The following is an 8,091-nucleotide window of genomic DNA, read 5'->3' as shown; positions in this document are numbered from 1 at the left end:
TATCTGGCAGTTGATTGGATATTTAGATTAATTAAACTATAATAATCCTTATATAAATAGCCAGTCCATAGTCCGGACAAAGGCCAGTCACTTAGGTCATTATAGAGAGAGAGCTATACATAATGAGGCTGTGAGTTCGAGTTCAAGTCCCCGGGCGAAACTTACGTCCTCTGTGACTATTTGAAAGAAGACAATGTTTCTAAAACCATTCGTCCTCCAAAAGGTTTTTTCGCGGAGAACAGGGTAGTACCACAAGTTAGGCTCGCCGTTATATAACTGAAATACTATCAAGAAACGACGCTAAACTCTGAACCAACAAATAAACAAGCAGTATTCCGTATTTAACAAAACTTGAAAACCTAATTCAGATCTCATGTAATAAACTATTTATAGATTGGTTGCATTCAGACCTCGGGCAAATAGTAATGATAATTAACTAATAAACCCAGTTATTCAGCAAATGTATATTACTGACCGGCATGGCATTACATGAAAATACAAAAAATATGTTCTTTATTCAAGTTTTCATGTCAAAATATACTTGAAAAATAGTACCAACTATGGACTGGCGATGTATATAATCAAAATACGCGTATTTTACACCAGTGTACGCATAAGAAATGCATAATGTCATCTCGGCGGTACTAAATAATAAATCCTGAAAGGCTGAACACCACTAAATGCATCCCTTATAAAATTCTATATAAGCCACACTTCAAAACCAGCTCTGCAAATCTTTTTTCTAATATATAGTAAAGGCCTTTTATGAAAAAACTCGCAAAGAATTGATTTTTGGTGTAAGCATTCTTAAAGACGTATGTAACAACATACTAAAAGTATAGAAAAGTATCATGGTGCAAAATGCATTTTTGGGGTAAAACGTTAAAAAACATAATTGAAACTATGAATTTCTGGAATCGACCCATAATAATTTCATTGTTTGTATTAAAAAAACGAAATTTTGCATGTTAGTAGAGAATTAAAATACAAAAAAATTAAGCTCAAGATTATTTAAAAAAAAGAAAACAAGATGGCCGCCAAAATCCAAGATGGCCGCCATTAAATTTTCATTATACAGGAAACCGTTTAAGTATTTCAAAAACTTCAAATAGTGTGAAAAATGACCAACATCATTGTGCATACATACATTTTATATCAAAACGCACAAACTTCAGTCTTAAACAAATTCAAGATGGCTTCCTGATTCCAAAATGGCCGCCACAAGATTATTTAGGAATACATACACTGAATAGGAAAATGGCTCTAAAACAGTTTGACTGAAATATTTTTCCTTCATCAAACATGATCCCCGCTTTTCTTCTGATTTTAATTTAGGACTGAGGATATTCTTCAAGAAAATGTAAGTTTAAAAAATACAGACACTTAAAGTAGGTCCTGATGTGTTCTGCAGTCATTAGAAATATGACAATTTTATCTAGAATAAAGAAGAACAGCTATTCAGTGTGCTGTAACATACAAGGGCATACTGGTAAAAAATGAAATCTGGCCATATGGGAAAGGTTTTCTTTGACTAGAATTGATAAAAAATGATAAAATTATTGCAATTTTGCGTTAACTGTTGATACATCACAAAAATATCTCAGTTTTAATGTTTTGGTTGTACAGTATTGTTTCTCAAAAACTGCACATCGGTATTCTAAATATTACAGATTTCTAGCAATCAGAGGTACAACCAACATATTTTAACAGTTACTGCTTAAATGTGTAATTTGTATACAGATCCGAGTAGAACATTGCAAAACAGGGCAAAAGTAGGCTACAGGTATGATAACTGATTGAAAATAATGTTGTGACAGCTATTTTTGCCAAACTTTGACGAGTTCTCATACGTTACTGAAATTACCATAAAACCTTAGACCCTGTTGGTATCAGACTAAAACCTTTTGTTTTTACATGCATCTGGGTTGTTTGTACATTTCAAATGAAACTTGCACAATGTTAGAGAAACAAGTATATCTTAAAGGCATAAAGGCACTCAAGAGGCAAATGGCGCGAAAAATGGTAGTCGCATAATGGCGGATTCATATAGTCCTCGATTTTATTTTTGGCTCTGTAGACCTATTTTCCTTATTTTCTTTTCAATTGTTGCTGAAGTCACATGTCAAATCTATGCTTGACATGTTGGTAGCATTTTCATAATGGAATGATAACAAAACAGTACTTGTCATGTATACTTAGACCATACACCACCCTCTACAAATTAAGGGTCTCATTCTTTAGCTAATTTAAAAATTTGCAGTTTAAAAAATGTGTGTTTGACTGAAAATATTTTTATCTGCATCAAACATGACTCATGATTTTTTCTTTATATTTAGTATTTGACAATATTCTGCAAAACAATGTGAGTTATACAAATTTAAAATAGGTCCTGATGTATGCTACAGTCATTGGAAATATATGAATTTTGTAAAGAATAAAGAAAAACGGCTATGAAGTATGTTATAACCTTTACCAAGAAAATAAATTGGTAACATTTTACAAAAATTAGCTTTGCAAAAGTAAAGAAAACTATATATCATAACAACACTTCCACGTAGCATATTTATATCAATATTATGTATGTCAAATTAGAGTTATATGGCCCAGGAGAGTGTCTATGCCTTTAGTATCTTAAACATTGTAATGGGTCCAATCACTAAGGTGACAATGTCTCAGACTAACTGACAAACTATGTAGAATGTCTTTTGTTAAAACATGTAGAGCTAGTGAAACCATATACCTCATATATATTTTCTTTCTCTAACTATCTCGCCTATCTGATTTGTGTTCCAATATTTCATAAATAATTGCATTTTCACGGATATAAACTAGATATTTTTATTGAGGGACCAGACTGTCAAAAATAAATATTTAACATTAGGTAAGTAGGCATTTTCTCCAACAATTTAGGGGCCCAGCTCAAAATCTATTTAGCCATGAGCTACTGGGCCCCTGCTAATTTGTATCCCTGGTTATGAGCTAGATAATTTCAGGGATCAGGCAAAAATCATTCAATGCTTCAAACTAACAACCTTCAACTAATGATAATCAGCTCAAACTTTAGGCTGGTGATGCTATACTGACAGGTCTTTTTGTTGAAGTTCCCTCTCAGACAATTTCTTTGAATGGACAACATACAAAAACAGAAAAAATGGAAACTCCACGGGTTGCTCAACACAACAAACACGAAAATGTTGCAGGCTCGGTTTGATTGAGCCTGTTCATGAACGGTAATATAAATACATGCTACCGTCCACGCCCTCTAGCCCGGGGTTGAGCAGAACTCAACATTTGCACATGCTAAAAGTACAAAAAGTAATTCAGAGACATCCATAGACGTGTTTTTACATAGATGTTCAGCCGATGTTCTCTTACTTGAAGTTGCAACTCAGTATGAATGCACTGACTCTTGGATGCTCAGTGTTTATATGCTATAACATATAGTATTAAACCACCATATCGGTATGAATGTTGAACCCCATCTGTGAGCGGGAACTCTCTTACTGATTCAGAAGGTTACCAAACCAAACGTCTCTCAACTTTCCAATGCTCAGCCTCTATTGTCTATCCCGTAATGGTTTAATTTCTATGTGCTGGCCCTAAAGCTCGAAACCTAGTTACAACACTGCAACACTTTTTTAGTCTCAAGTCTTCTTTTATGTAATTTATCTGCCATTTACCTGCTATTTCAGTGTAGCTGTAATAGCTCATTTAAGGTGTTTTGTTAAATTTTAAGTTGAATCCTCAGTGTGTTTACATCAGTCGCTGGATAGAAAATGACTTCATTGTAATCTGTCTTGTTAACTTACCTACGCAGAGATGTATTTTAATTGCAGCTATATCTTGTTTCTGATAGGTTCAAATTCTAATATATTTTACAACAAGAACATGTGTACTTGCTCTAATAAATAGTTGGTTCCCTTTTACTATTGTATATAACATCATGTGTGATGATGAAATCAAGTTATCACTGTAATTAACCACATACAACACACTAAATAGCTGTTCTTCTTTATTCTATATAAAATTCACGTATTTGCAATGGCCGCAGCACACGCAAGGACCGATTTAAAATGTAAAATGTCTGTAACTTACATTTTCTTACAGAATATTGTCAGTTCTGAATAAAGATATATAAAAGTCGGGGTCATGTTTGATGCGGGGAAATATTTTCAGTCAAATACTCAAACTACAAAATTAGCTAACAATGATCGAGACTCCAGATTGTAGAGGTGATGTATGATCTAAGTATACATGGCAAATTCTGTAATGATATCATTTCATTAGGAAAAGGCTACATACAGATCAAGCATAGATCTCTCATGTGATTTCAGCAAGAATTGAACAAAAAATAATGAAACAAAACCTGAGGACTATTTGAATCCGCCATTATGCAACTATCATCTATTTCGCGCCATTTTTCTATTTAGTGAAAACAGAACTGTAAACAATTTCAATGTAATTTTTCCCCAAAACATGATTATCAGATAGGAAATGATCCTACTAAGAAAAAGTGGGAAATGATCCTACTAAGAAAACAAATACTTGAACTTTTATATGTTTTGTTAGTAAATAAGGAAGTTATCGCTGTTTAACGATAATTTCTACTTCTGAATGACTCAAAAATGTTGTCTGTATACATTTTTGTACTTCACTATTGCCCCATATTGAATCTTCTCGCAGTATGTTTTCCATCTTAAGCTGCATATAACAATAATCAACTTATTGTGTGTAAAAGCAAGGATATGAGACAATTTAACATAAAATCAATGATAATTCTGGTTTAAATGTCGTTTTTATGGCGGCCATATTGGATTTAGGACGCCATCTTGCTTTTTTCAAAATTTCTAACTAATCTACGTTTGGTACAATATAGTAATCTAATGTTGTGCCAAATTTGGATCTCTTAAGATGCATAGTTCAGTTGCTATGGGTCGAATCCAGAAATCCACAGTTTCATTTATTTTTTTTAACATTTTTACCCCAAAATAGACATTTTGCATCATGTTACTTTCCTATACTTTTAGTATGTTGTTACATACATCCTGTAAAACACTTACACAAAAAAAATCAATTCTTTGCGAGTTTTTTCTTTTATTTGACATTTCGGCCATAAATGGCCTTTACTAATATCAGATTTGGCAGCCTGCCATCTTTCAAAAGCTGAATGTTAGTGCAACAAAATAATCAAAAGAATATAGGGTGTTAACTTATATATAAGAAAACTGTGACCAGCGTCTAAAATACAGCAACTTTTACACCGGTTCCGGCTTGTTGACAGTGGTATCCTTGAACCACTTCCTGTTTTCATAATTGCCTATTAAACTTACCCAAAGTGACTTCTGTTATCTATACAACCTATATTACTTGTAACAATCAACATTAGTGGCATCAAGCAATGTCCTGTGAAAAAAAAATAAGGGGAAAAATGCACTATATTTTAATTGGGTCTACTTGTGACTAGACCCCGGAGGCTTACACTGTATTTGGTAGTGATCAGCCCAAACAGACACAATACACGTTGCTTTACCGGTACCGTGGCTATTAAAACTACGCAAATGTCTATAGATAAAGGTACTAAATCCAAGGCTTACGTTTGTCTAAATTTTCACTCACTGAGACATTGCTAAGCTAGTATTGCTTTTGTCAGTTTACAATGAGTAACGAGCTTGATACCTCTATTTATACCATTTATTAAACTAAAATCACAAAAGACGCAGAACTGCTCTGTCTCGCCACACAAATAATTTTGAACTGTGCAATGCCGCCACACATTTTTTCGACCATGTCATGTTTGAATGTCTATAACTCGTTGAATATTGCGTTTTGTCGGTTAAAAGTTGGACAATATTCAGAGCAAACATTATTTTAAAGGTTGACGTTAATAGGATAGCCGTAAGTTGAAAAGTGAATTAAATATATCACGATAAACTTTCGTTTTCGCATTTTTTTTCAACAAAATCACACTTTTAACTCGGCATAACTTACTCAATAAACATTACTTTTAAATGGGAATCACATGGCATGTTCTTTGTTCATGCTACTTTTTACAGAAATAAATATCTTTAACATATTTTGCACCAACCGATTCTTGGATCGAAAATACTTACCCCAATATAGATGCCGGCAAAAATATCGGAGAACTGTTTTGTCCGCCACGAACTGTTTAGCTCGCAACCGGTTAACGGGTGTGTATATGAAAGCATCTCTTTTAAAACCTGTGACTTACTCTTGATTCGAAGGCTGCTAATTTAGATTTCTTTAAAAGCGAAATCGGATCGCGAACACATTCTCTCTGTTTATTAAATTATTATTATCATCATTATTATTATAATTATTATGTCAGATTTATATTTGACTCAGAGAGAAGTCATAGAGCGTAAAATATTGTTATTTATAACCGCCGATTTCAATTATGAAATATATCCCCGAACTATCATTTTATCAACTTTTATTGTCCACCGGAGGTACGATGTCCAGAAACAGATCTAAACATTCAAATACTATTTTCAGATCATTCATGAATAATTAACGGTAATGTGAGCTGAAACTTTTTTCCGTTAAAGTTTTACTTTAGTCTTACATTATTCTTGAAACTGCCAGTCAGGGTTTTTAACAAAGGTTTGACATTTTCTTTTTGTTCCTGTTCATTATTTTTATATATCGTACATTTATGTTGAATATGTAGGCTGGAGTATGCTTTTAAATTCCACAAGATATGACATTGTGCGTAATCGTCGCAAGTGTTACGTACTTCAGTTTTCTGCTGGATTAAACGAGCACAGATTAATTATTGTCTCTGGCACAAAGTCTTGTTGATAAAGTCCACGGAGACCGATTAATAATTCTTCTTTTCGGCCTTTGCTCACACGTGTATCATAATTGGCACGTGACGAGGCGCGCGATCGAAGAAAATATAATAGAATGTTCAAAATGATAAGCAGAAAGTGTAACATAGGCGTAGGAGCAGCGGGACCTGAAGGACACCCACAAATATGGTGTACAGCATGTATTTTGTTTGTCCCCCCAACCACTCCCCGTCGCTCCCCGCACTTTTAATTAAAACAAGAGGTTTTTCCATAGAAGTAACAGAAAAGTCCATTTGAGAGAGCATTTACATAAGAATTTGATGCAACGCAAATAGTCCAAAGATTATAGAAACATACTGTTCTAATGTAATGAACTTTGAGAGAGAGAGAGATTTAACATAACTATGCATACCAAACCTGAACCTGAAAAAATAGAATGCTTTATAGCTGACGAAGGTTTTCATATATACGCCGAAACCTAAACCGAAATAAAAGCATGCACGTCGGGGGCCTAAATCGGGCTGAAGATGATTAAAAAGGACAGTTTTGCTCATGCAAAATGTATGTCAAATAATCATACAGGCTTTTTGCCGTGCAGTTCCGCGGGAATTAATATCTCTATGTATATGTAATTGTTATGTGTTTTATGTTATCCGTTCCTAATTTTGGCGGAAAACTGCACGTGTTTTTATTGCGCTCTACCGGTTCATTAGCATAAAGTTTCATGTTGCCGTCATGGTTTTATATCAACAGAAACGATTCTGATTTTATTATAGAACGTAATCTTGAATTATTCTGTAAGTTTACCAAATGAAAATATATACGCGATTCTGAACGTGAATGAATTTCGTTTCTGTACGACGGTGACTATATGTTTATGAAAATTTTCTTGCGGAAATATTAATATTTTGATTATGCGTTAAACTTCAAAAAGGACGTCAAGTTGAATCACAAAAAGACTTTTCACTTATTCTGGCGGACAAAAAATTAATTGCCAGCTGAACAGAATGTTTAATATATCCCTGTACATCTCGTAGTCTTACAAGCTCATATACTCTCCGTTTTTGAGGACAAACATGTGCAAGATACGGATCGAAATGGGTATGATTAACCAATGTTGTTATCAAATGTTATTTTAATAATAACAATACAAAACGTTAAATTGTTACCTTTGAAAAAGAGGCCATGGTCCGTTCTACATTAATGATTTTTTATCCACAGTGGTGACTAAAGGATTTTACATGCAACATAATTATGGAGTCTTAAAGAAAAAATCTTTTTA

The sequence above is a fragment of the Mercenaria mercenaria genome, chromosome 6 (genome assembly GCF_021730395.1).
Source record: "Mercenaria mercenaria strain notata chromosome 6, MADL_Memer_1, whole genome shotgun sequence".
Taxonomy (NCBI): domain Eukaryota; kingdom Metazoa; phylum Mollusca; class Bivalvia; order Venerida; family Veneridae; genus Mercenaria; species Mercenaria mercenaria.
This window is presented reverse-complemented; position numbering follows the sequence as displayed.